Genomic DNA, 26,529 nt, shown 5'->3' with positions numbered 1-26,529 from the left:
TCTACGGTGGTAAACTCAGGTTATTTTTCGAGTATTTGGTAGGCTTCCTCGGCATTATTTCCTGAGATAGTGGAGATATCATTAAATATGTTTGAAAGATCCTTAGATATTAAAAAATTATTCGGAATGTATTCAAGTTTGCAGCAATGAAACCAACTTCATATTCTTTAAAACAAAATTGTTCGCTGATTTCTGATAAAAGATATCCACAAAATTTACCTTTTTCATTTTTTGACAAAAAACGTGTAAATTGCGAGGCTTGGAGGACAAGGTGCAGTTTTTTTTTTTTTTTTTTTTTTTTTTTTTTTTCCCCCAAGAAATATGCGCGTTTAAACGCAATTATATGGAGCCATGGCAGAAAGGATGCTTAAACTCACTTTTTGAAGCTTTAAAGTTGGATTTTGGTAGTGAATTTTTCTCAGAATATACGTTCAAACTAGTTTTAATTGAGTTCACGAATATCTCAATTTTTCAAAAACACCACTTACGCGCCTTGTCCTCCAAGCCCCTCGATTATCCTTTGAAGTTAATCAAATTTGTTGATAACAGTATAAAATATAGACAGGGAGGGAGAAAACTCTACGGTGACCCGGTGACAGTTTGGCAATGAGGCCGTCCAGTTGGATCCTGGCGGGAATAAATTCTCACTCAAATCCGATTCTAATAGAGAAACAAGCTCAATTGAAAAGGAGCGTGTTTTATTACGCTTCAAGATTGATATCTCTCGCGTCTGCCCGGGCCGTTTATATACTAATAAGTAAACTTACTCCGCCAATCGCTGATTTTATCCAGGCGTTAACATCACGTTGCCAATTGGGGTTCGCCCTTTACTCTCATCGAAAAATAACACATAGAGCTATACGGTTGATTTTTTTTTTTTTTTTTTTTTTTCAAGTATCCCACGAGGGATAATCCTGCGCTTTACCATCCCTAGAGCCCAATCCCCCTCCGTCCCTAATCAAGCCAGCCCCAGATAACCGTTGTTCGAGACCATCAAACTCGGGTCACCTGACTGGAAATCGAACCCGGAACCCCCCGATCACAGGGCAAGCGCTACAACCACTCTACCACAAGAGGCCGACAAATGCCATTTCTCCCTTCGTTCTCTGTACTAATGAAGTTGTATCACTTGTTTTGACCCATCTAACTTTTCGCTTCGTCGACTCTTCTGCTCTGCGTTTAAGTCTCCGAGTCAACGAAAAAGAGACCAATGTCCCCTTCATTTTTATAGGTATGCAAGTTTACCTACTTGAAAGGTATGAATTAAGCATCCCCTTCGAAATTTCGGGAGAACGAATCGCAAATCAACTTCAGAACAATATATCGACTGTGAAACTCCCAAACTACGTATCTCGCTTGCGGTGTTTAAAAATCTTCACCCCCGTTCATTTTTTTAAAAAAAGAACAAATCAATATCATTTCCTGAAGGTGTAACAGAGCAACCTTCGCACGCAGAGAAGAAAAATCACGAAAGCTCAAGTAGATACGTGGTCTGGTAGTTTAACCATCAGTACGAATTTTTTTAGAACTGATGATGGTGAAACTTCAAAATACAAATGAGAGACTTGGAGAACAAGGCACATAAGTGCAGTTTTTGCTATTTTAAAAAATACATGTTTGAAGTTCCAAAATTACACGGAGCTTCATGACAGAAAGAAAATTCAAACTGACTTTTTGATGCTTGAAAGTTGGAATTTTGGAGCGAATTTCTCACTGAATATGCATTAAGACTGTAGTTTTGAAATAATTAGTATTACATCAATTTTCAAAACTTCAGTTTTATGCGACTTGTCCTCCAAGCCCCTCAAATGACGTCATTTTTATACTTCAACTTTTGATCTGTGTTAAAAACACTTGTTACTATCTTTTTTAGGAGCTGATGTTTGAATTCCCCGAAGTAGGTATCGTATACTTTGTAAGATTTTTTAGAGTTTTAGAGAACTTTATGACAGAAAGAAAATTCAAACTGACTTTTTGATGCTTAAAAGTTGGAATTTTGGAGCGAATTTTTCACTGAATATGCATTCAGACTGTACCTAGTATTATTTGAAATAATTCGTACATCAATTTTCAAAACTTCAATTTTATGCGACTTGTCCTCCAAGCCCCTCAAATGACGTCATTTTTATATTTCGACTTCCATTCGATCTGTGGAAAAACTCTTGTTAATATCTTTTTTAGGAGCTGATGTTTGGATTCCCCGATGTGGGAATCGTATTCTTTGTAAGATTTTTTTGAGGGATAATGAGGTTTTTTTTTTCTTTTCTTTTTTAGTTTAAATCTTGTCTAGTTGTAGCCCATTGCAAAATTTAATCCAATGGACCACTAGACAAGGTACGAATTTAAGCAATCTGATACATGTTTCTCAACCAGAATTTCACGTAAAACACGATTCACACCACGGAAATTACCGAAATCAACTTCTAACGAAGATATTAACGTTTTTATTTCGCACTGATTACGAGGAATTTGAACTGCCCGCTCACAAGAAACTCAAAGCTCTACGCGAGTCAAATCGCGCACTATACAACGGTTTCAGCAAGCTTCTCAATCGAGCAATGTTCCTTTCCCACCATGTGCTGTTCAAACTATTAGCAATTTGCTATAGCTGAGCCAAAGTGTCAAGATTGAAGTTGAAGATTTTTACATCGCAGAGACTGTCATGATAAACATTTAGTGCGTGATGTGAATCACGTAAAGCATTGAGTTTTCATGAGCGGGTGGTTTGAATTCACGCATCAAGAATCATTAAATATCTTCGTCAGGAGTTGATTTTGGTAATTTTCGTTGTGCGTATCGTGTTCTACGTGAAATTTTGGTTGAGAAACATGTATCAGAATGCTGAAATTCGTACCTTGTCTAGTGGTCCATTACGGCTGCCGGCAACAGTGGTGAAATGGTGGAGCGGTGACCAGTACTGACCAGCCTCCTGCCACGGAGCAATTATTGGTTGAGACACGAATGGTCTCACACTCTCTGCGTTTCGCGCGAGCTCTATTAATGCACGGACATTTGTAAGTACGCCAAATGTCCCCCGTTTGTCACCGCCACGTTCGTCCGCCAAGTAAACACGCCCCGGGGTGCGTTTCAGTGCGCCCAGCCTTGCCAGAACCACCCCCAAAACCCCCCTCGCGCGCCCACGAAATCGCCGTTTTCTACTCCAAGTTTGACAACCGCTTTCGTGGCACACTGCACGCGAGATCGGACATTGTTACCGATCCAATACAAGTTTCATTGGGCAAAGAAATTGTTTTTTTTTAAAAAAATATATATATTAAATGGGGTGTTTTCATGTATATGTATATTTATTATTATTTTAATTTTGTGCGTCTTATATTATTTTTATTTTTATTTTATTTATTTTAGTTATATATTATTTTATTTCCTTAAATTACATTTTATTTTATTTTATTTCATTTTATTTCATTTCATTTTACTTCATTTTATATCATTTCATTTCATTTCGTTTTATTTTTTATTATTATCATTATTTTTTTATTTTTTTTATCATTCTTTTCTGTGTTCTTAACTTTTTATGTTTTTCTAATTCTTGTTGTGTGTATTTAAGAAAAGTTGTGTGCATTATTATATATAAGTATTATTATTCAAATATTATTTTATGTTTTATTACTTCAGAAATCCAATTCTTATAACGACGTCCATGACGTCGACGACTTGTTTGTTGGGAGTTTCATGGTTGATACCGTGAACATCTGCAAGTTATTTTTTAAATTTATTATTTATTCACAATTGAGTATTGCCCCTCTCTTTGGATATTGGAAATTGTGTACCTATCCTTGTTGGGCCTAAAGTCTCTTTACAGAGAGAATTGAGACAACGCGGCTTATGGATGTCACAAACGGGAATGAAGATAACACAAATCGGACGTTTTTGGTAATCATTGATCAACCCATTCCCGAATTCCTGTCTCCGTCCCCTCTCTCATTCCATTTGTTTCTTGCCGTACCCCCAATTTCCCGGACCATTCCAGTTCATAATCTTTGGAATTGGTGAAAATGTAATCTTTATTCCCGTTTGTGACACTGTGAGGGCCTAAAATACGGAAACCAATCAGAAATGGATTCGCATTGTATTTTACTCCCATTATAAAGGGACTCTGGTTGGGCCCAAGAGTTCGTATGTGGATGAGGGAAAGAGAGGTTACATTGGCTACACTGCGAGATCATAACGGAGCGATTGTGGTTGGGTCGTTACACGATTTGCAAGTTGGACGTCCGTTTTTATCAATTGCCCGTTTCACTCCCTTCCCGGTCGCCGTTTCCAGTCGAATGATGCCATGCTATGGAAAAAACCCGAATCTGCACGGAATATACATTGCACTTACGTCGTTCTTACTAATGCCAGCCTCGGCTGGATACCGATTAATGTCCACGCGCCTGCGCGCCGCGCCACGAAACCGTGAACGAGGAAATAAACTCCGCTGCGCTGAGTGGATATCCTTCAAATCTATCACAATATTCAATATTCCATTTAACGAATTTAGAATCCTAATCGCACGGACTTATTTTAAAAAAACACTTACGTCGGTTTTGGTTTTGGGTATGGTGCTCTACTAAAGATCTCCTAAAACCTAAACTGCCGTGCTAAGGAAGAACGCCGTATGAGCCTTCAGGCGTTGCCAATTTTCCTGTGACAAATCACTAATTTTCAGGGAAAGTTGTGAATAATTGTCTTCAAAGTTTCCAAATAATTTTGTTCAGAATATAGCGTAAATATTTTGAAAATTTCAGGGGAAAATATTCGAAACTTTTCTCGAAAATACCTAAACATTTCTTCAGAGGAAATTCAGGTGGAAGAAACCAAGGGTGTCACTACCGCGGTAGATGACGTCATAAACCGAATTTTTCAAAGCGCGATAGCTCGGTTAAAATTGACCGTAAAAAGTTGCTGTTTAACCAAATCTTATTATTTTTAGCCTATCTACAAGGACCAAGTATCAAAACACGATTCTGTGACCAGCGAAAAACGCCAATAATTAATTCTTTTCCATAGCTTTTAAGGGGGAGTGTCGATGATCGAGCGTGCACGCCTCGCCACTACTGGAGAATTTGCAAGGGTCTGAAATTTGATGAATTTCCTGTTTAAGTGGAATCCTCTGAGTGAACTGAACACGAAGATACCCTTGATTCATAAATTGAGCGATTATTAGAGGAGATATGACAAAATAACCGATTCTGCTAAAATTCATGTCTTGTGTTTAAATGGGAAATGCCGCCAGATGACGTCACAAGGCGGCGCATTTTCTCACTTTTAAATCAATTTTTCTCCAATTTCCCATGTCAGAAAAAAATTATGAAAAATATTGCGAACTCAGCTCATTAGGCACTTTCAGATGAAGCAATAAAAAAATTGCGTGCAAATTCTCCATTGTAAGCACTGAGTACTATGAATACGAACCTGAATGAACTGGCCATTGCCTGTGCCTGTGCCTTTAGCAAGGTCATCAAAAGGAAAATCCGTGTGGGGCGCGATGCTGCCGTGCTAAGGAAAAACGCCGTATGAACCTTCAGGCGTTGCCAGATTTCCTCGGATAAAACGCGAATTTCCGGGTCAATTTATGAATATTTTCCTCCCAATTTTTCTGATAATTTCGTTCGCAATTTTACCTAAAGATTTTGAAAATTTCAAGGAAAAATATTCATAACTTTACTAAAAAATAAACATTTTATCGAGGGAAATTTGGCAACTCTCGAATGTTCATACGGCGTTCTTCCTTAGCACGGCAGGATGGCGGTGAGTAAATCGTAGTGTAACTCACCGTGCAAGTACAACTCCACCTGGGAGCCGAGGGCGGCGCAGAACGAAGCTCACCGTTTCGCGTAATTGAGGATAATTAGCGCAATTAGGGGGAAAATGGCGACAAACACTCGCACATACACGTTGCGCCACCGTCGCGATGCTGCCAAACTGGGCCCGAAAACCACCGCAATAAAGATTTCCCGACAGCAGCGTGGCAATAGGTCAATTGCGCTGGTCACAGAGTAGTGTTTTGATGCTAAATTCTTGCAAATTAGCTGCAAATGATAAGATCCGTCCAAACAGCAGCTTTCTACGTTCAATATTAACCTAGATGTCGCGTTTTGAAAAATTCGGTTTCTGACATCGTCTGTATGTGATCCGATTAAGCGTGACACTTAACGATGATACCACTGTTCGACCACGTGGGAGCCCATGTTGCTTACATTAAAAATTGAAGGCGAAATTGAATAGGTTAATATTGAACGTAGAAAGCTGCTGTTTGGACGGATCTTATTATTTCCTTCTAATCTGCGAGAAATAAGCATCAAAACACGATTCTGTGTCCAGCGCAACTGACCTATTGCCACGCTGCGGGAAATCTTCATTGTGGTGGTTTTTGCGGCAAAGTGCTGCACGAACATATCAATCGCCAAAAGGTTCAGTTACACAATCAAATTGAGCCATCAAACTGAAGCTCTGATTGGTGGAAAAAGACCTGAGGTGAGGATGCGACCAATGAGAGGCCTAATTGGTTGGCTCAATTTGAGCGTGTAACTGGACTGAAAGAGCGGAGCCACCGACTCGCCTCTGATTTTAGACGAGTTTGGAAATTTTTAGTCCAATGATTAAGTCAATCCAACCCAAATATTTGATGAATGTAACCCTAAGAAAAACTTTTTATAAATATTAGCCCCCCGCTTAGGTTACTTCGCGTTCTACTTCCTATATCAACACAAAATGTCGGTTACCTACTTTTTTTCACCCGTGTGTCCGCTGAAAGCGTGGCACTGTATTTTGATTCGATAACTTCAAGTCATCCCATGCAGCAAAAATTGCTTGACTGAAAATTGTGCCGTTTTTCAGGTCCCTTTCTGCGCGAACGCACATTTTAACAGACGGCCGATCTCCGAAAATTAACAAAGCATGAAGCACCCAAACTTACCACTGACTCTAACAATGGCGATTGTGCAAGTTGGCAACACATTTTTTCCTCCATTTAAATCCATTAAAAATATCGATTTCAGAGGAGACAAGCTACCTCACCGAGAATCGATTATTTTACACACATTTAAATGGAGGAAAAACAGTGCTGCCAGCTCTCAGGAATCGCTCCTATCTTAGCTTCAGGAAAGCACGTAAGAGTAATGACATTGATAGCCTGCTACGTGTTTCCGGGACTAGCGAAATAGCGTGGGGTAGGTAACCGACTTCCAGATCTTCCTCGGCAATAATTCTGCCTTGACCGCTTTGTCTTCAGCGGGGCTCCGAGTTTACGACCAAAACAGTTACCGATTATAATTGAGTGAGGTATTTAGATACCCAGTGCTAACTTCCACAGAAAAGAAACTTCAAGATTTATAGAAGCGGTTTGCGCTGATGATTATGCGAGTAGCTGAAATCACGAGGGAGGAATACTTTATGTCCAATTTCATCGCTTCTTTGACCAAAGAGCGTGCCTAAATTTCCACGTGAACCTTATTCTCCGTACAACTCCATGCTCCCGGAGCCTGGAGCTCATGTTGAACTAGAGATACGCCTTGCGGACTGATTATTGAAATTTATGGACAAAGCTATAGACAAAGAAGACATAAGGAGTATGGAGCGATCCCATTGGTTGAAACGGGTGGATCCTGTAGACTAAGGGGGAAAATGATGGACTATCTGTCGGGTCTCTTGTCGGTCGTCGTTAGTTAGTCTATTACTTACCTCCTTTGTCCATTGCAACCACCTGTTTCTACCAATAGGACTCCACCATATCCTTTTTGTCTTCATAGCCTATAGCTTTGTCTATCAATTTCATCAATTTCAATAATCGGCCCGCTGACACGATAAGATATAATAGGAACATACTCAAATTTTGGTCAATTTTCATTTGAACTTTCTGCGAAATGATATACACATCGGCCAATAAAGTCACATCCGTTTAAAAAAAAATAACGATAGGTACTTTGTCTCTCTCCATTTTTCACCCGAGCAACATAAATAATACGAATCTACCCTCATTAACCCTTCTGCACACCTCTTACTTACCCGCGCTAATCTGCCGTGCTAATGAAAAACGCCATATGAACCTTCAGGCGTTGCCAAGTTTCCTCCGATAAAATCCGCATTTACCGGGAGACTTGTGAATATTATGTTCCAAAATTTTCAGATATTTTTGTAAGCAATTAAATCTAAAATATCTGAAAATATCAGGTAAAAATATGCATGGATGTTGTCAAAAATACATGTTTTATCAAGGGAAATTTGGCAACTCTCGAATGTTCATACGGCGTTCTTCCTTAGCACGGCAGTAATAGCATGTGTATTCATTCTCAGCCGGATTAAACCTCATAACCCATAAAACATTGCGCTCAATTACAGGGAGTTTTATTACCGATCGATCCTGCCACCGATTCGACCCTCAGATGCAAAACCGCGTATCTCCATACAATTTTCACAACATTTACGCCTTTCTACCAAGTCTGAGGAGCCAACCGGCACTTCTGTTGAAGAACGCGTTTCCTAAGGGGTGTTTTCATTAGCATTTACGCGGTTTTTTAATTCATCCCCCACGCACCGGCTTCCCGTTCGCCGTTAGCAGTGGCGTGGCGTGCTTTGCGATATATCGATTTATCTACCATTTGAACCTATGAAAAAGAATCGATAGATAGGGTGTCCGCAGCGAACGCCTTGATAATCGATTCTTTACCATAGCCTCAAATGGGGAAATATCGATAATCGATCATTCACGCACGCCACGCCACTGGCCGTTAGCTACAGCCAATTAAAGGCTTTTAAGGCTCGACAATCTGCATGAAAATCTTTTTGATAGGTGCGAATTAAACGGGAACCCGCTGCGTGTTAAGCGAGAAAAAACCGCATAACTGCCGATTGAGAGTATTTTGCATTGGGTGGTTTTTGCCCAGTAGAGCACACGTTGGTCCCTCGGGCCGGATAGAATCGCGTGAATGCGATGGGTATCGTATGAGGTTAGGCTGTTTGGACTTGGATGGTAGTGATGTAATGAGCCAATTGATTAGCCACGCCGAGCTGGGTACACCGAGCGCGTAATTGTAGCTACAGTGTAAACTCGCACCCTCGGGGCCTTCCTTGCACGATAATTATAAATCTATACGCATTTACCTCCTTTAATTACAGCCTATGTGCGACGCCTATCTTCATCCTGCGTTGCGTTGGCTAGGAGGCTGCGCGGAAATGGAGACGGAGGTATGTTTAACTGTTCTGTATGTGATAGTGAAGAGAGCAGCAAGTGCAAAAATAAAGTTTTGTGAAAACTAGAAAATCGTTTGGATGATTAAAAATTGACCGATTTTATTATATTTATTACAATCACGGCAATGTTAGCGCCTGCAAGACTACGTGAAGACTTCACGCATTGCGCGTACTCCACGGTGCACACTGTTAGTGCCTGCAAGACTGCATGGATACTTCACTCATTGTGCGTACGCCACTGCGCTGCCGTGACAGCGAAGAGAGCAGTAAGTGCAAAAGTGAAGTTTTGAGAAAATGGGCTCAGTGACTTCGGAGCAGAAATTGCATTGAAAGAAGCCTCCGTTCTTTGTCAAATTGCCACTATAATCGTCCGGAAGACTCATAGTAATCGTTTGGAGGACTAAAAATTGACCGATTTTATTTTAATTACATAAAAAGGATTTTTTTTTTCATTTTCATGCTAGGTTAGTGTTAGGCAAGACAGTCGTAAATCATCTTCTACATGCTTTCGTGATTGCGTTTAGGACACACAACAAACACATTTGCAGGTTAGAAATTGGCAGAGGAGGGCGGAACTCACTTGAAAGCACTGTTCTCATTGGCTCTCTCGAGAAATGTTGTCACTTACTGCTGTCTTGCCTGAAACCACGTCATTTTTAGGGCACTTACGGCTTTCTCATAAACCTCGTTTCGACACAATTAAGTTGAATTTTGCTGGTTTAGCTATTTCAGTGATTGCATCTAAAAGAGATCATACGAGTTTTGAAGGAAACTCGATTTCGAAAATTTGACACTTACTGCTCTCTTTGCTTTTCACGGCAGCTTTCGATCATTTTTACGCAAGAATCCCAAGAACCGATTTGACCCTAACCTGACAAACTCGGGTCTAATGAACCCGAATCTTTGTCCTCCGATTTGGAGGAAATTACCTAGCACTTTGGTTTCAACCCTCCTCTTCCTCGAAGCGCGCCGTAATGCGATGTATGAGTGCAGTATGTACGCACGCACAAACACACCCTTGCTGAGAAGGGTAGTTTTATAGCACGAGTATAATGATTGATACCGAAGTGTCTCTTTCTTCGTATACTTTTTACTTGCCACGTGAAGAGACAAGGCCACCCCGAACCTTTGGATTTGTGCATTTAGGCGGCGGTTATGGAAATGGACTTGTATTCAGAAGGAGTGGCAAGAGCACGGATAGAATAAATCAGAGGAATAAATTACTCGTCGAGAATAGTCCCTGCGGATTGATCAGTCGAAGGCTTTCATAATTATGCAATTACATTTGCAGATTTTAATGGAGGGGCCGTCTTCCCTCGTCTCCGTTTAAATAGTCTCGCTAGGGTCCGATTTTTAATCGATTTACCATCAAGCCCCCTCCCCTCCCAATATCGATCATTGATGTAAAAAAGTATTTCCGATCGCAACGTTGCAGGTCTACTCACCTGTTTTATTTTTTACGAGGAAACTATCCAATTTTCACGCTTTCTTTCAATAGAGAATTTGCAGGTGTCTGAAATTGGCTGAATTTTGTGTTTCATTAGAAACTACTGAATGAACTGAACTCGAGGATACCCTTGGTTCGACGATTAAAAATTTCAATTACATAAAAAGGGTTTATTTCATTTTCAATGTAGGTCAAAGTAAGGCAAGACAGTCGTAAGTCAATCTTCTACATACTTTCATGGTTGCGTTTAGGACACACAACAAACACATTTACCCTTGGTTCATGAATTGAACATAATTTTTGGAGAAAATCTGACAAAATGATCTAATCTGCTAAAGTACGTGTGTTTAAATGGGAAATTCTGCCAGATGACGTCACTAGGCGGTGCATTTTCTCAATTTTAAATCTATTTTTATACTATTCCGCGAATCAGAAGGAAATATAAAATATTCTGTGAAATCAGCTCATACGGCGTTTTTCCTTAGCGCGGCAGTATAACACACTCTTCAATGAGGCAAGGTCTAGGTGTTGATACGATGTTTTTGCTTAGGATGGGCAGCATTGTCCTGTCCCGTTTTGTAATTGATTTATCAACTGGGCCCAGCGGTTTCTCCTCACTCCTTACGCCCGGCGAGCACGCATGTTCGTACACACGACGCCTTCTTCGCCCGGACCCGCACCATACTCTCGCGTTATGGAGGAGATCACTAAGTGCATTCTAGGATGAGCCTCGAACCACATAAGTGCATATGATGTCCACGGTTCATACAGAAATACACTCACGTCTCTTTTCCGCAACACGACACTGCAGTGCGCCAAGTAATTATGCAACAATTGCTCGCCGTCTGCCGACATTGTTGCCGAGATTTTCAATCCGAGGAGGAGCACGATGCGCTATTATTGCACCCGGATAGCGCATATTGCAACTCATGTTTCATTTTGACCGCTCTATCTGCCGTTCCTGCCCGTCGTTTAGAGTCTATTAATTTCACTAAGTGCGTATTGTTTCCATCGCCGTGGAGTCGTACTGCCGTGCTAAGGAAGAACGCCGTATGAACCATCCGGCGTTGCCAAATTTCTCCCGATAAAAGCCGGATTTACCGAGAAAAATACGAATATTATTTTCAAAAATTTTCCGACAATTTTGTACGCATTTCGATCTAGAATATCTGAAAATTAAAAAAAAAATATGCATGAATTTCGTCGTAAATACGTGTTTTATCAAGGTAAATTTGGCAACTCTCGAATGTTCATACGGCGTTCTTCCCTAGTACGAGGATAGTACCCTAGGATAGATTTTTTATTCTTACCAGTATAAAATGGCAATAAAAAGTGAAATTGTTGGGAATTTTCTAATCTTCCGCTCTTCAACTTAAATCCTAAAATTTTTGTTTCAGGTTGTGTTCTAATGTTTTGAACCAAACGATACATCGAACCACTATCAAATACGATCCATTTATCCTCCAAACTACCGTCTTGTCCATATTCTCCCTATCCAGGTACTCTAGCAAGACTCAGCCGTGCAACAGGAAATTTTCCGATAGATTCCTGTTTGATACCATGATGGAAGTACACTTTTGGTTTAAAAACCATACCCTGGAGCCTATTTAAGTACATGGGCCACACCCATTCGGCTTAGTAGCAAACCCTAAGGAACCCTCGTCAGAAATCCGGCCCTGAAGTGACCACGCGAAGGCAGAATGAAATACATCGAAAACACTATTGCCAGCTATTGCTGAAAAATCAGCATATTTCCCTACAAAATCCCACGTAAAATATCCGTATTTTATCGCAAAATCTGGAAAGCTTGATCGAAAAGCGAGGAATTAAATAAGCGGTTTGCCCAGTCACAACCCCCCCCCCCCCTTCACCTCGGCGTTAACTTTGTGAGCGCCCGTCAAAAGCTGTTGGCGCAAGGATTTGAGCTATTTGTTTTTATTGTTTTTCGTTTTGTTTTGTTTTGTTTTTTCCCCTGCTCGGGAGCACAAACACGGGGTAATTAATTACGTATCCAGAGAGCGCCAGCGCAAGTGTATAATTATATATTTCAGAATATTCATAGATAGCATCTGCTTATGGCTCGGCAATTAATCATTAATTAGATGCCCTCGGTAATTAATAGCTTGCTCGCTAAACGTCGCTTGATCCCGGTGACGTCCCTCCAGTGTTGCCTTTTTTCATAAATCGTTGAGGTTAACTCCAATTTGATAGACTTAAGGTGTGAAAATCCTAGCATACGTCAGAAGAGGTAGCGTTATAAATCAGATGACGAAGAAGAAGAAAAGAGAAAACGTAGGACGACAGCGGAAGAAAAAACGAGGGATTATTCTCTCGGCCCTTTTTCTGCTTCCTACTCTTCTTCTTTTCTTTTACTTGCTCTTCTTCCTCCTCTACTCTTCCTATTCCATTCTGTCATTATTCCTTTTCCTCTCCTCTCCTTCTCTTTTCTGTTTTTCATCCTGATTTTTTTCCTTCTCTTCCCCCCGGTTTTTCTCCTCTTTTTCCTCTTCTTCTCTTTAATCTTCTCCTTCTCTATGTTCACCTTAATTTCTCGATCCCTGTTCTTCTTCCATTGTTTCTTCCTCTTGTTGTTCCTTATCCTCTCTTTTTCAACATCCTCCTCTTCTTCTTTCTTTTTTTCGTGTCCTTCAGCTCCTCCATCTCGTTGTTTCCCTTTTTCCTGCGCCCTCTTCTTCCTCTTCCTAATTTCCTTCTTGTCTCCTCTTCCTCTTTGTCTGTTCTTTTACTCCCTCTCACCATTCTCCTTCTTTTTTTCCTCTTCCCTTCTTCCACTTCCTAATTTTCCTCTCGTTTCTTTCTTTGTCTATTCTGTTTTCCTTCTCCCTCTTGCCATTTTCCTTCTTTTCCTTCATCTTCCCCTTCTTCCTCTCCCTAATTTCCTTCTTGTTTCTCTCTTCGTCCCCTTCTTCATCTTCCTCTTCCTCATCTTCCCTCCTCTGACCCCTTCTGTTCTTCTATTACCTCTTCTCCTTCCTCTTTCCCTTTTCCTCTCAAGGGTTTTCTAATTCTAATTTCCTTCTTTTTTCTCTTTATGTCTCTTCTGTTCTTCTACTCCCTCTTAGTATTCTTCTCCTTTTTCTTCATTTTCCCGTTCCTCCTCTTTCCTCCTCCGGTCCCTTCTGTTCTTCTATTCCCTCTCCTCCTGCTCGTCCTTCCTGCACGGAAGAAATTAAATGTTGATTTAGCATTTATACTGTTAAAAAGATGTCCGACAAGTTTCAAATGCTGATTTTACATTACAAAAATGCTAACATAACATTTAAGTTTGTTCGTTTTGCAGTGGACGTAGTTACGTTAGCATTTGTTAAAATGTAAAATCAGCATTTGAAACTTGTGGGACATCTTTTTAACGGTATAAATGCTGAATCAACATTTCATTTTTTTCCGTGTGCTATTTCTTTTATACTACATCCTCATCCGACGTGCGTTTGTATGAGTCGCGAGGCCCGCCGGAGTATGTCAGACTAGGGTTAGACGGCGCCTATTTTGGCATTTTTGGCACGATCTGGCAGCCAGGAATTCAAGGCCCGCCCTTCCTTTCCTCGAGAGTCTACTCCGCCATAAACAAGTTGCCCGTCTCCCGTCTCCCTCAAAACCTTAATTGCCGTTTATGAATGTAGCTGTATTGTATTTCTCCCCCCCCCTCCACCTCTACCCCCTCCCCTTCCCCTCCGCAACTGCCCGCGCGTATGCAAGTGAGCATGTGTACTTACAGTCGCAGCGTCTACTTAAGCCTTTTTATTTTAATACGAGCCCATATTCTCCACCGCGCGGTGAAACGAAACTTAAACAACGGTTGCATACGGAATTTGTTACTAAAATTGCACATTTGTGTGTTCATTTCTTCATATTTTAAATGCTAAGGGTTGTTATTTAAAGCTGATTCTAAGAGAACGCTAATGGAAACCCCTATTTCTTTCACGTTACGTATAAGCTTTGAAAGTTTTCAAACCACAATACGACGGTGAAACTACCAAACCACGTATCTCGGTTTGCGACGTCGCAGACTTCCTGTCATACTTTATTTTTTAAATGAAAAACTACTTAACATCCAGTATTGAAAATTTCTGTGATTTTTCCTCTTTGTGCGGAGAAAATTCCGTGAAAATTTCAAGGAATGATATTGATTTGGTCTACTTCAAAAAAATAAAATGTGAGCGTAGATTTTTAAACACCGCAAACGAGATACGTGGTTTGGTAGTTTCACCGTCGAATAACTCTCTCCTATTAATTCACTCCCTTATTCTGCCGTGCTAAGGAAGAACGTCGTATTAGCTATGAGGCGTTGCTACATTTCCTTCGACAATTCACACATTTCCAGGAAAATTTGTGAATATTTCTCTTCTGATTTTTCAGAGGTATAACCGTTCGTACTTTAATCTAAGAAGTCTAAAAGTAATGTGTCTATGCAGAGAGGATTTTCGCCAAATTTATTCAATTTCTTATATAATACCATTCATTTGTACTTTATTTTACAATAAGGGACTACTATTCTCAGCTCGTGTATAAAATCATTTATATATGCACAGAGAACCTAATGCAACTTATGTTCTTTATGAAATGAGGCAGTAATAATAGCTCTTTATTGCAAAATGTAGTATTTCTGCCAAACGGAACTATGTGCATTATGACATGAGCCCTGTTATGCAAACATTCTAATGGGTCTCAGGGCTCGTGGCTTACTGCACATAGTTCCGTTTGGCAGAAATGCGTCCATTAAAAATCTGCCCTCTTGAGAAAATCAGTCGAAGCGAAGAAAAATCTGGATGGACGTGGGATCTCATTAAGTATCATCAACGAACCACCTGGAGTCAATCAGTGATGGAGAGGTGTCAGAGGAATTCCAAACCGTGAGCTATTCCACGGGCAGAATTTTAGAAAAATACGGACCCAGTCCCGATACGAGCTCACTAATACGAGCCTATAAAATAGGTAAGTACCTCGTATTTAAAGTAAAATGTACGTGTGTGTACAAGGGTCCATCCTCTGGTAAGTGGGCAGCCGATTCCATTCAGACACATGCGCAGTTGCCGTTTTTATTATAATCAGGTACGACTCCTGCACGAGTTCTACAATTAGATCTTTTTTTTAAAAAAATGCTCTGATTGTCACAGATTTTGTATTTAAAAGGCGGGGAAAGGTACACGGAACAAACTAGGATAGTCGTCCCCACTTTGTTTGGTCTCTGCGGGCAGAGAAGGCAAAAGGAAAATGTAGCTATCTCATTGGTGGAACCGGACGGTTGCAATGGACCAAGGAAGACGAATCATTGAATGATTGCAAATAGACTTGGAGACTTTAACGCCAATGTAGGAAAGTGGAGAGTAAATAAGTTATAATTTGCACGATGCGTTACAATAAGCTATCGGATACGAGTCAGTTTCGTAACTCTACAGTTATTTGTCTTATTTTAGTCGACTGCAGGGTGATTATTGAAGTTGTTAGAAAAGCTGTAGACAAAGAAGACAAAGAGAGAATGGAAGCGATCCTGTTAGTGGAAACGGGTAGTTGCAATGCAAAAAGGAGCTAAGTAACAACACACACAGTAGTTAGTCTATTTTAATTTTCTCCCTTAGTCTATAGGAACCACTCGTTTTAACCAATAGGATTGCTCCATTTCCCCTTCGTCTTCTCTCACTTAAAACACATCTTAAATATTGCCGCCAAGAAATATTTTTTCTCGAACCAAGAATGATGCTGTTCAATGTACATTGCTTATGTATATTGCTTATCTTAATCATTTTTTCTCTGGTTCCTTTGGAAGATTCGCTTGAATCAAGACGAACAAACTCTCGGTAGCAATTTCAGAAATACAATAATAAAACAATCCTAGCTATACCACATAAACGGCTTCTTTTGACCCCAAGAATCGACTCCTTCAATATTCGCACTTAATCTTGGGACACCCTGTATGTCTTGTCGCGGGCTGCGGAGCATCATCATATCCAATTTCAGAAATCACTATGCTTGAGCGAAATACTATTTCGCAGTGTTGTCCATAACTTTTTCCATCAATTTAAAAAATCAGCCCACTGGAATATTTTGTATCTATGCGCTTAGAGCGCTTTATATAAATTGAAAAAAAAATTCTCGGCGTTTTTACCAAGGTCCGTTGGTACCTATACCATCTCACTTTTTTTTACCAATTATTGGTAATTTTACCAAGACAGACTGGTATAAGCTTACCTAAAAACCGGTATTTTTACTGTTTTCCTCCGGTAAGAATACCACTTTTATTGGTAATCAATTCCCGGTAACTTTGCCATTTTCTTTCGGTGATTCTACCACAGTGAATAAAAAATATTGGCGTTTTTACCGGGGTCCAGTAAAATTACCGAGAAAGTCAATAATTTTACCGAGATTTTTCGGTAAAATCACCAATTCGATAAACGGTAATTTCACCAAGAAAAAACTGGGATCAAATAGAACCCTGAATTCTTGGTAATTTTACCCTTTTCTTAGTAAATGCACCGATATTTTTTTTCAGTGGGATTAATTTTTGGAAAGCGCCCTCAAGTTCGCTCCGGGCGGTTGAAATTCCTGAGATTCCTTCCCGCGAGGGGCTGTTGAGACCCGTGAAAAACGACAACGCCGGATGGTATAATACCAGTGGATATTAAGCTCTCCAGAACAGCACCTTCCAGGTCGGAGATAATCACACGGTGCCCCGATCATGGCCTCAACAGGATAATTGGGCAATTAGATGGCCCTATTACTTTGTTTTCCCTTTATGGCCTGCCTTGTTTGTTAAACTAGTCGTACAGGCTGGTAGTTAAACATACAATCCGGCCCAGCTTTTAGCAGGGTCTCATTAATAGCGTGTACGTCGTACCGAGTATCCCAATTCTAGTCCCTTCGCTCCCTCCCTCGGCTGTTGCTGGTATCGATTTTTGCGAATTGACCACTCGCTGATAGGAATATATGTGTGATTGTGTTATTTTTGGTTAATACAGGAAGTGAAACATAAACCAACACAAATTTTGAGTTGATTCTGGTGCAATGGACCACTAGACAAAGTAATACTTTAAGCAATCTGATACATGTTTCTCGACCAGAATTTCACGTAGAACACGATTCGCACAACGAAAATCACTGAAACCAACTCCTAACGAAGATATTAACGTTTTTATTTCACATTGGAATTTGAACTTCCCGCTCACAAGAAACTCAAAGCTCTGCGTGAGTCAAATCGCGCACTACAACGGTTTCAGCAAGCTTCTCAATCGAGCAATGTTCATCGCACACCATATGTTGTTCAAACTATAAGCAACTTGCTATAGCTGAGCCAAAGCGTCAAGATTGAGCTTGCCAGATTTTTATATCACAGAGACTGTCATAATGTTTAGCGCGCGATGTGAATCACGTAGAGCATTGACTTTTAATTAGCGGATGGTTAGAATTCACGCATCTGGAATCATTAAAACGATAGATCACCTCTTTGTTATTGTCCAGGTCATTGAGAAGAAAATGGCCGTAGCTCAGGAGCTGCATTTAATTTTTGTGGATCTCCAGAAGGCGTATGACAGTGTGCCGTTGGTGAAACTTTGGGAGGCCTTGGAAAAATCGAATTTTAACGGGGGGTTGATTGATGCTGTTAAGCGATTTTATAAAGGGAGTTTTACCAAAATTAAGTGCCATGGGGGGTTGTCAGCGGGATTTTATGTTACTAAGGGTTTAAAACAGGGATGTTGTTTGTCGCCAACATTATTTAAAATTTATCTCGAGTGCGTGCTAAAAGAATGGAAAAAGAAATGTTCTGGTATGGGTGTCCCCTTGGGTGATCTTGAAACTCTGTTCACTCTGTGCTTTGCTGATGACCAGGTGGTGGTTGCTCAAGATCAAGACGACGCGGAATACATGATGCGCAAGTTAGTAGAAGAGTATCGGAAGTGGGGTCTGGAAGTCAGCATATCCAAATCTGAGAAGATGACTTTTGGCGGTGATCAGCAAAGCATTGAGTTGGAGGATGGGCAGCAGATCAAAGGCTGCGAGCACTATAAGTACTTGGGAGTGCGGTTGACCCAGGATGGAAGAACTGATCAAGCGATTAAGGAAAGAAACACCCTGGCAAGGAAGGCTACAGCGATGTTAAATGGAATCCTCTGGGACCCTCGGATTTCCAAGGAGAACAAGAGGAGAATTTACGACGTTGTAGTCAAGAGTATTCTTACATATGGATGTGAAGTTTGGCAGCTGAAGGAGCGGACAAAGGGGATGCTAAGAGCAACGGAGATGGATTTCTGGAGGAGGTCTGCTGGAATTTCTAGGAGAGATCGGGTCCGCAATGAAAGAGTGCGTCAGATCATGGGAGTCGAAAATGACATCATATTCGACGTCATGACCAGACAGCTTGTCTGGTATGGTCATGTCAATAGAATGACGGACGAAAGGCTGCCAAAGAAGTTGCTTGATTGGGTTCCTCCTGGAAGGAGACGAAGGGGACGCCCATTGAAAGGGTGGCGACAGGGGATTTTAGAAGAAATGAGGGTTTGTCAACTCCCTGAAGGGCTGTGGGAGGATAGGGGACTTTGGCGGCTAGGGGTCGCAGAGCGCCAAAGAGCGCTATAAAAGCGACTTTATACATACATACATTCAAGTTTCCCGTCCGAAAATACCCCCTGATACCGAGTTTCACCAAGATCGGCTGGATAGGGGCCGAGATAGCATTTTAGGCCATGTCCGCCATCTTGGATTTCTGAATTTTCAAAATTTGACCCGAAATTCGAGTTTCCCGTCCGAAAATACCCCCTAATATCAAGTTTCACCAAGATCGGCTGGACAGGGGCCGAGATAGCATTTTAGGCCATGTCCGCCATCTTGGATTTCTGAATTTTCAAAATTTGACCCGAAATTCGAGTTTCCCGTCCGAAAATACCCCCTGATACCGAGTTTCACCAAGATCGGCTGGATAGGGGCCGAGATAGCATTTTAGGCCATGTCCGCCATCTTGGATTTCTGAATTTTCAAAATTTGACCCGAAATTCGAGTTTCCCGTCCGAAAATACCCCCTAATATCAAGTTTCACCAAGATCGGCTGGACAGGGGCCGAGATAGCATTTTAGGCCATGTCCGCCATCTTGGATTTCTGAATTTTCAAAATTTGACCCGAAATTCGAGTTTCCCGTCCGAAAATACCCCCTGATACCAAGTTTCACCAAGATCAGCTGGATAGGGGCCGAGATAGCATTTTAGGCCATGTCCGCCATCTTGGATTTCTGAATTTTCAAAATTTGACCCAAAATTCGAATTTCCCGTCCGAAAATACCCTCTGGTACTGGGTTTCACCAAGATCGGCTGGATAGGGGCCGAGATAGCATTTTAGGCCATGTCCGCCATCTTGGATTTCTGAATTTTCAAAATTTGACCCAAAATTCGAGTTTCCCGTCCAAAAATACCCCCCGGTACTAAATTTCACCAAGTTTCCACCAAGCTTCGCCGCGAGCGCGGCAATCAAGTGATTCAAGTGGAGATAGCGCCTTTTGATTTAATTCGGAATCCGGGTTAGCGCATTAAATCAAAGGGAATTACATATAGTTCCTTTTGATTTTATTCGTAATCGCTGATTCCCTGTTTTGCGATTTTTCAGGGGCTGATTCCAGGGGATGAAATTAGTATTTTGGGGGCATATTTACGTGTGAGAGCAGCCTATTACATGGAGAATCCAGATCCGTTAAAAACTGAAATTTGGAAATTTGGCGCTTAGTTCCCTTTCGTATAAATACGTCCAAATATCTTTATAAAGAGTTGATTTCGGTAATTTTTGTTGTGCGCATCGTGTGTTACGTGAAATTTTGGTTAAGAAACATGTATCAGAAATGCTGAAATTCGCAGCTTGTCTAGTGGTCCATTCGACAAAGAGCGGAGGCTTCTTTCGTTACAATTTTCCGGTCAGACGCTTCTGAGCCCGTGTTCTCAAGACTTCATCTTTGCACTTACTGCTCTCTTCACTATCACGGCGGAGTTTTGCTATTACAACGCGGGCCCGCTCAGAATGGCAAGCCCAAGCTCCTACCCGCGCTCAGAGCTGGGCCCTCGCGGAGCTTTCACACCTGAATCGGGAATCGGGCCCGTGGTCGCAGTCGTGGCCGACCGGTGACTGATTCGGTTTTGGTTTGCGGTGCCGTCTGCAGTTTCGCGGAAAAGAGCCGTAAGTGCGGTCCGGCGCGAGTCTCGAGACGCATAAACGCACGTGCTAAACATGACCCGTACGGATATGCACTTACTGCTCTTTTCCGTAACACGGCAGTCGTCGCGTTGAGACTGGGCCTAATGGGCCGCGCTATTAGCGCGCAACCGCGAATCCCCGATCGCAAACCCAAGCTCGAGACCAGACGCTATTGACAGTGATCGATGCCCCGGGCACCCCACATCCTTGTCACATCTCGTTCTTTAACCAAGGGTTAATCCTAGTCTTACAGACTCGGGTGTAGGAGAGCGAAGTCTTCGTCTTCGTAAAGAAGACGAAGAAAACAGGAAAAGAAAGTTACGGGCTATGTAGAATTTCCGTCCATTCCGGGCTCAAAGGCCGAAACTTGAGGGTGCTGGAGCCGTAGCTTCGATCGCTCCGGGTGCTACGCCCGGTACTTTCGGCTCTTTCGGCCTCGGAGCCCAGAAACCGGACGATATGAATATATAGCCCGTAAGTGCGACTTTCACGGCCGGATTTTTTTTTTTTTCAGTGTGGTCTTACAGACTCGGATGTACTGCCATGCTAAGGAAGGACGCCGTATGAACATTCGAGAGTTGCCAAAATTCCTTCGATAAAATGTTTATTTTTAAAGAAAATTATGAATATTTTTCCATGAAATTTTCAGGAACTTCAGGTGAAATTGCGAACAAAATGATCTGGAAAACTGGAAGGAAAATCTTCAGAAGTTTACAAAGAAACTCGTGTTTTATCAAAGGAAATTTGGCAACGCCAGAAGGTTCATACGGCGTTCTTCCTTAGCACGGCAGTGTAGAAGAGCAAAGTTTTCGTCTTCGGAAAGGAGACTGTGAACAGCAACAAAAAAGACAGGCAAAGGTGAAAAAAGAGATTTTGCATTATTTCTTTTTCTTCCTCTTATTATTAGCGCTCTGGTGCTTTTTTTTTGCACTAGGGGAGCTTGCTATTCCGGACGGTCCCCCAGCTGGAGTATCATTGGACCATGTTACATTGGAGAACCGCGCGTTGGTTAATGGGAATCGGCGCCATTCGGCTATGTTCCTTTCATGACTTATTTTAATTGGCATATTGTTTTATGTAACCAATGCTAATGTTGTGTATGTATTTTTGTAATCATGGTGATACGTCAATAATTCAAAACTTGTCTGTGCTTTAATCTCGTAATGGAAAAAATGTACTTTACATCAAATTTGAAAATTTGAATTTTAAAGTTTCGCGGTTAAGGAAGCTCCAACCACTGTTGGAGCTTCCCTAGTCATATTACTCGATATCACTGATAGCAAACAAAGGTTACCAAGGAAACCGTAAAACGTCAAATGCCGTCCTGCCACGTAGCAAATGGGAGGCGAAAAGGGAAGTCCATCAGTGCACTCGTTGAGTGTTGACGCCCGATCCATTTTCAGACATGTTAACACGTTTTGCTTGCAAAGAAAAAGGCGGCCAAATCAATTTTTATTAATGGAACCAATGAGTGTTCTCTAATTTGAGTTTTGTAAACATCCGTGGATTCTAGGTTAGGTTTTTGGCTGTGAGATAATGATATTTGGCCGTCATTGATTTTGTTAAATGAACTCGATAAATGTGATTTGATAAACGAATGGAGTTTTGATAAAAGTAAGTTGGATTTGAATTAAAAATTGTGTCCTTAAAAATGGGCGATGATGAAGGTGATTTGGTTAACATGGTCCTTTGTGGTACTGCGGCGTATTGGGGGAGTTTGAATGGAATCGACGTGCCAGTAGTCCCACTTTTTTACAAAAACTATTTTTGTACAACAGTTCTGTACAAATTTTACACTATTTATACAGTAATATAATACAAAAAAATTATGTACTTTATCACAACTCACATAGCTTCAAAACAAGATAGAAAATGATGGATGCTCAGCCCCGACACATCGATGATCGCGAAATTTGCGCGGCCCGCGCAATTTTCACGTTCAACACTCACCGATGCACTGATGACTTCCATTTTCGCCTCCCATTTGCTACGTGGGCAGACGGCACACAACTACCGTGGCCATCGGGGCGATTATTGAAATGACATCGACTCTATGTCGCCGCTTACGACAAGACATATAGCCCTATCTTAACCGTGTAATATATCGCAATTCGATATTCAAAACCATTACCTACAATTTCAGATATAAAAATGCAAATTTTTTGCAGCCTCGCTAAACGACTTATCAACCATGCATTCCAAAGTTTCTTATCACAGGGCTGTGAAAATATACAATCTAATAAATACAAAATAACCAAATATCTAAAAAGACAAAATTTCAGTTACAGTCAGTTTCAGTCTTATTGTTGCACAAACTAGTTATTTGACAAAAAAAGAAGATGATCACTCAATTGAAAGAAATTGGCGCCCAATCACAACGACAAGTTAAAAAAAATACTGTGGGAGAAATTTTTTAGGATGCGGACCTCCAAAGAGCCTTCAAAATTAAAAGTATACAACAAGTGATAGTGCCATGCATTCTGCATATCAAGGGCCAATACACATTTATACACCGGCTACGTAAATCTGCTAAGTTACAAAACATGAATCGACAGTTGTCGGATTGTACATCAGTGACAAAATGTGTCTAGGCCCTCATTCTTGACTACAACTACTGTCGCCAGAGCCGCTCTCCGACGCGAATGCGTTGGAGCTTCCTGCTTGTTTTTCTTTCTGCCTTCTTTTAAAAAAAAATCCGCATTTCAGGTGAATTTTGTAAATTTTTCCCGCATCTGGCAACATGAACGATGACCCGTTGCCGCTTTGAGCGGGATTATTCGCCTGTCGGATCGGTTTGCGAGGGGCAGAGGCCGGATTTTTGCACAACTCGGTGGCCGCGCTCTGAGGCCGTCATTAATTATCCTGGACGAGGTTTAGCAAACGCTTCACGCTTATAATGACGATACGTAGTGTCAACACGCACGAGCGTGGCCCGCGGCTCATCGCGCGCTCTGCCGGCGGGAATGCCAACCAGGAGACTCGGGATTCTACACGATACGCTCTCCTCGCAGAACATGCTTCATGCGATGCTAGAGTACCTTTCCTATAGACGGAGTATGGCCATTTCTGTGCCGGTTTTTCATTGGTCGCGTGAAAATAGGCTGACACGATGTTCTTACGGCCGTAAATGAACAAACAAGATGGCTGCTATCAGCGAGCAAGTTTGAGGTTATGCACATCTTACATCCTCCTGTGATTAAGGCGAAAGGCGATTTAACAGTGTTTTCATGTGTTTTTTCGTGTGTTATTCGTAGACATGCTAGTTTAAATTGTTACTGCCGTATAATTGGATTTTTTGTCAAATTTTAGCTTCTTATCGATGTTACGGTGAGCCGCCATCTTGTTTGTTTATTTACGGCCGTAAGAGTATCATGAAACCTTAAAACTCGTTGACCAATCAGAAAGCGGCACAGTTTATCTGTAGTAAAAAGATACGAATGGCCATACTCTGTCTATGAAGGTACTCTATGCGATGCCACTCTTTAGCCTCCGCTAAAAAAGAGTTCCTTTAAGTAGAGTGCCTTTATAGGGAAAGTATGGACACTAGGTTTTTCTTCGTCACAAAGTGTTTCTTCGTCAAATCTTGTGTGCGAAATCCTAACGGACCTTGCAAAGTGCTAACATAGCGGAGTGTTTTTTCCCCTCCTGGAAACAATACTTCACGCAAGGTGCTCTTCTATAATCACTAATAGTTGCGCACACTTTAGTAATCCGTGGATGAATTTATCCGAAGCGATGAAAAAAGCGGAGGTGACAGGTCTCCTCGCTTTGCATGTCAAACGCGAGCTCCGAGAGCTGATAGAAAGAGATAATTAAAATATCACGGCGAAAAAATGATGGGCAGAAGAGGGAAAAAAAGGGAAGAGTAATCACTAGATGTTGACGTAACTAAATCGATAGACGGCAAATTGACTCCAGACTCTCTAATTATTACGCCTTGCTAAAGCGGAAAATTCTTCGGGAACAGAAGGCTCGGTTGCCAAACATATCAATTTCCATCTTCAATGATAATGCTACCTTAGCTACCCCCACAAAACAAAGTATTCTAGCGTGAAGATGAATTCATATTTAGATCGAGTTTAGCAGCAGAGAACCAATTTTTGTTTTCTTTTTTCGTAAGAAAGGGTCTGCTTGTTGGGCATTTTCGCTTTTATTTACAATTTTAAAAAAGAAGCAATTTTGGTTGTAAAATTGTTGCAAGAAGCAACAAAGAAGTTGCATCGGTCGCGGTATACGCTGAAAAAAAATTCTCGGCGTTTTTACCAAGGTCCGTTGGTACCTTTACCATCTCACTTTTTTTACCAATTTTTGGTAATTTTACCAACACAGACTGGTAAGCTTACCTAAAAACCGGTATTTTTACTGTTTTTTTCTGGTAAGAATACCACTTTTATTGGTAATCAATTCCCGGTAACTTTGCCATTTTACCTCGGTAATTCTACCACATGCAGACGATAAAAAATATTGGCGTTTTTACCAAGGTGCAGTAAAATTACCGAGAAAGTTCAATAATTTAACCGAGATTCTTGGTAAAATTATCAATTTCATAAATGGTACTTTTAACCAAGAAAAAACTGGGATCAAATAGAACCCTGAATTCTTGGTAATTTTACCCTTTTCTTAGTAAATACACCGATATTTTTTTTTCAGTGTACCAGTGGCGAGGCGTGAATGATCGTTTATCGATATTTTCCTGTTTGAAGCTACGGTAAAGAATCGACTATTAAGTTGTTCCCCCTATTAATCTATCCCTTTTCATAGGTTTAAATGGTAGATAAATCGATTTATCGCAAAGCACGCCACGCCACCGCGCGGTATACAACGGTCTACTCGGCAGCTATGTGAAGAGCGTCTTGTCAATCACTTAAAGTGAAAAATTGAAAGGGGTGCGACCAAGGAGTGTGAGCAAGGTTCGAACTGCTCTGCCGTGCTAAGGAAAAACGCCGTATGAGCCATCACACATTGCCAAATTTCTTCTAATAAAATACGAATTTTTCAGAAAACTTTCGGATACTTTTGGCTCAATTTTTCAGAGAATTTAACCTACGATTTGATCCACAGTACCTGACAATTTCGAGGAAAAGTATTCACAAATTTCCTAAAAAATAACTTATCTATGAGGGAATTTTGGCAACATCCAAATGTTCATGCGGCGTTTTCCCTTAGCACGGCAGTGCGGGGGTGGCCAAGTTCACACGGCCGAAATGAAAACATCAGCTCGTGGCGCCAACTTTGACTTCAATTAAAAGCTCCAAGTTTTAACGGAACAGTGTTGTCACATAATGAAGAAACACTTCTTAAACCGTTTTCTATAAGTACGGTTGATTTGAAGTTTGTATTTTATTCTCTAGTATTCAAAGCATATACTACCTATCTTGAATAGTATATTGCCCGAAGGGGTTGGAAATTTTGGGACACTATGTTAAATATATTCAGCCTCAATACTACTCTGACGGATTCGAGTCTTACAGACCCAAGACGAATATTTGATCAAATCTGTTGATTTTTCCTCTTTTTTTTACCGTATTAGAAAAATCTTCAGAACCAAATCCGGGCGTATTTCGGAATTTTCCCCCGGAACTTTTGAAAAATCGGACGTTGTCTCGGAACTTAGGGAAATAATTCCGGGAGCCCCACAGAATCTTCGGTAACATAAAATGTCAGCACTGCACTGAAAAAAAAAAATCTCTGTATATTTACT

The 26,529-nt window shown here is 41.0% G+C and overlaps 1 protein-coding gene across 1 annotated transcript in view; it reads right to left on the bottom strand.

Annotated features, from left to right (window-relative positions):
* The window catches only part of LOC109040207 (uncharacterized), a 64,565-nt gene that overhangs the window by 20,759 nt on the left and 17,277 nt on the right, over positions 1–26,529 (bottom strand). The window lies entirely within an intron of this gene.

The sequence above is a fragment of the Bemisia tabaci genome, chromosome 9, assembly GCF_918797505.1.
Source record: "Bemisia tabaci chromosome 9, PGI_BMITA_v3".
Classification (NCBI taxonomy): domain Eukaryota; kingdom Metazoa; phylum Arthropoda; class Insecta; order Hemiptera; family Aleyrodidae; genus Bemisia; species Bemisia tabaci.
The sequence above is the reverse complement of the archived record's forward strand: the minus strand, read 5'-3'. Positions and strand labels throughout refer to the sequence as shown.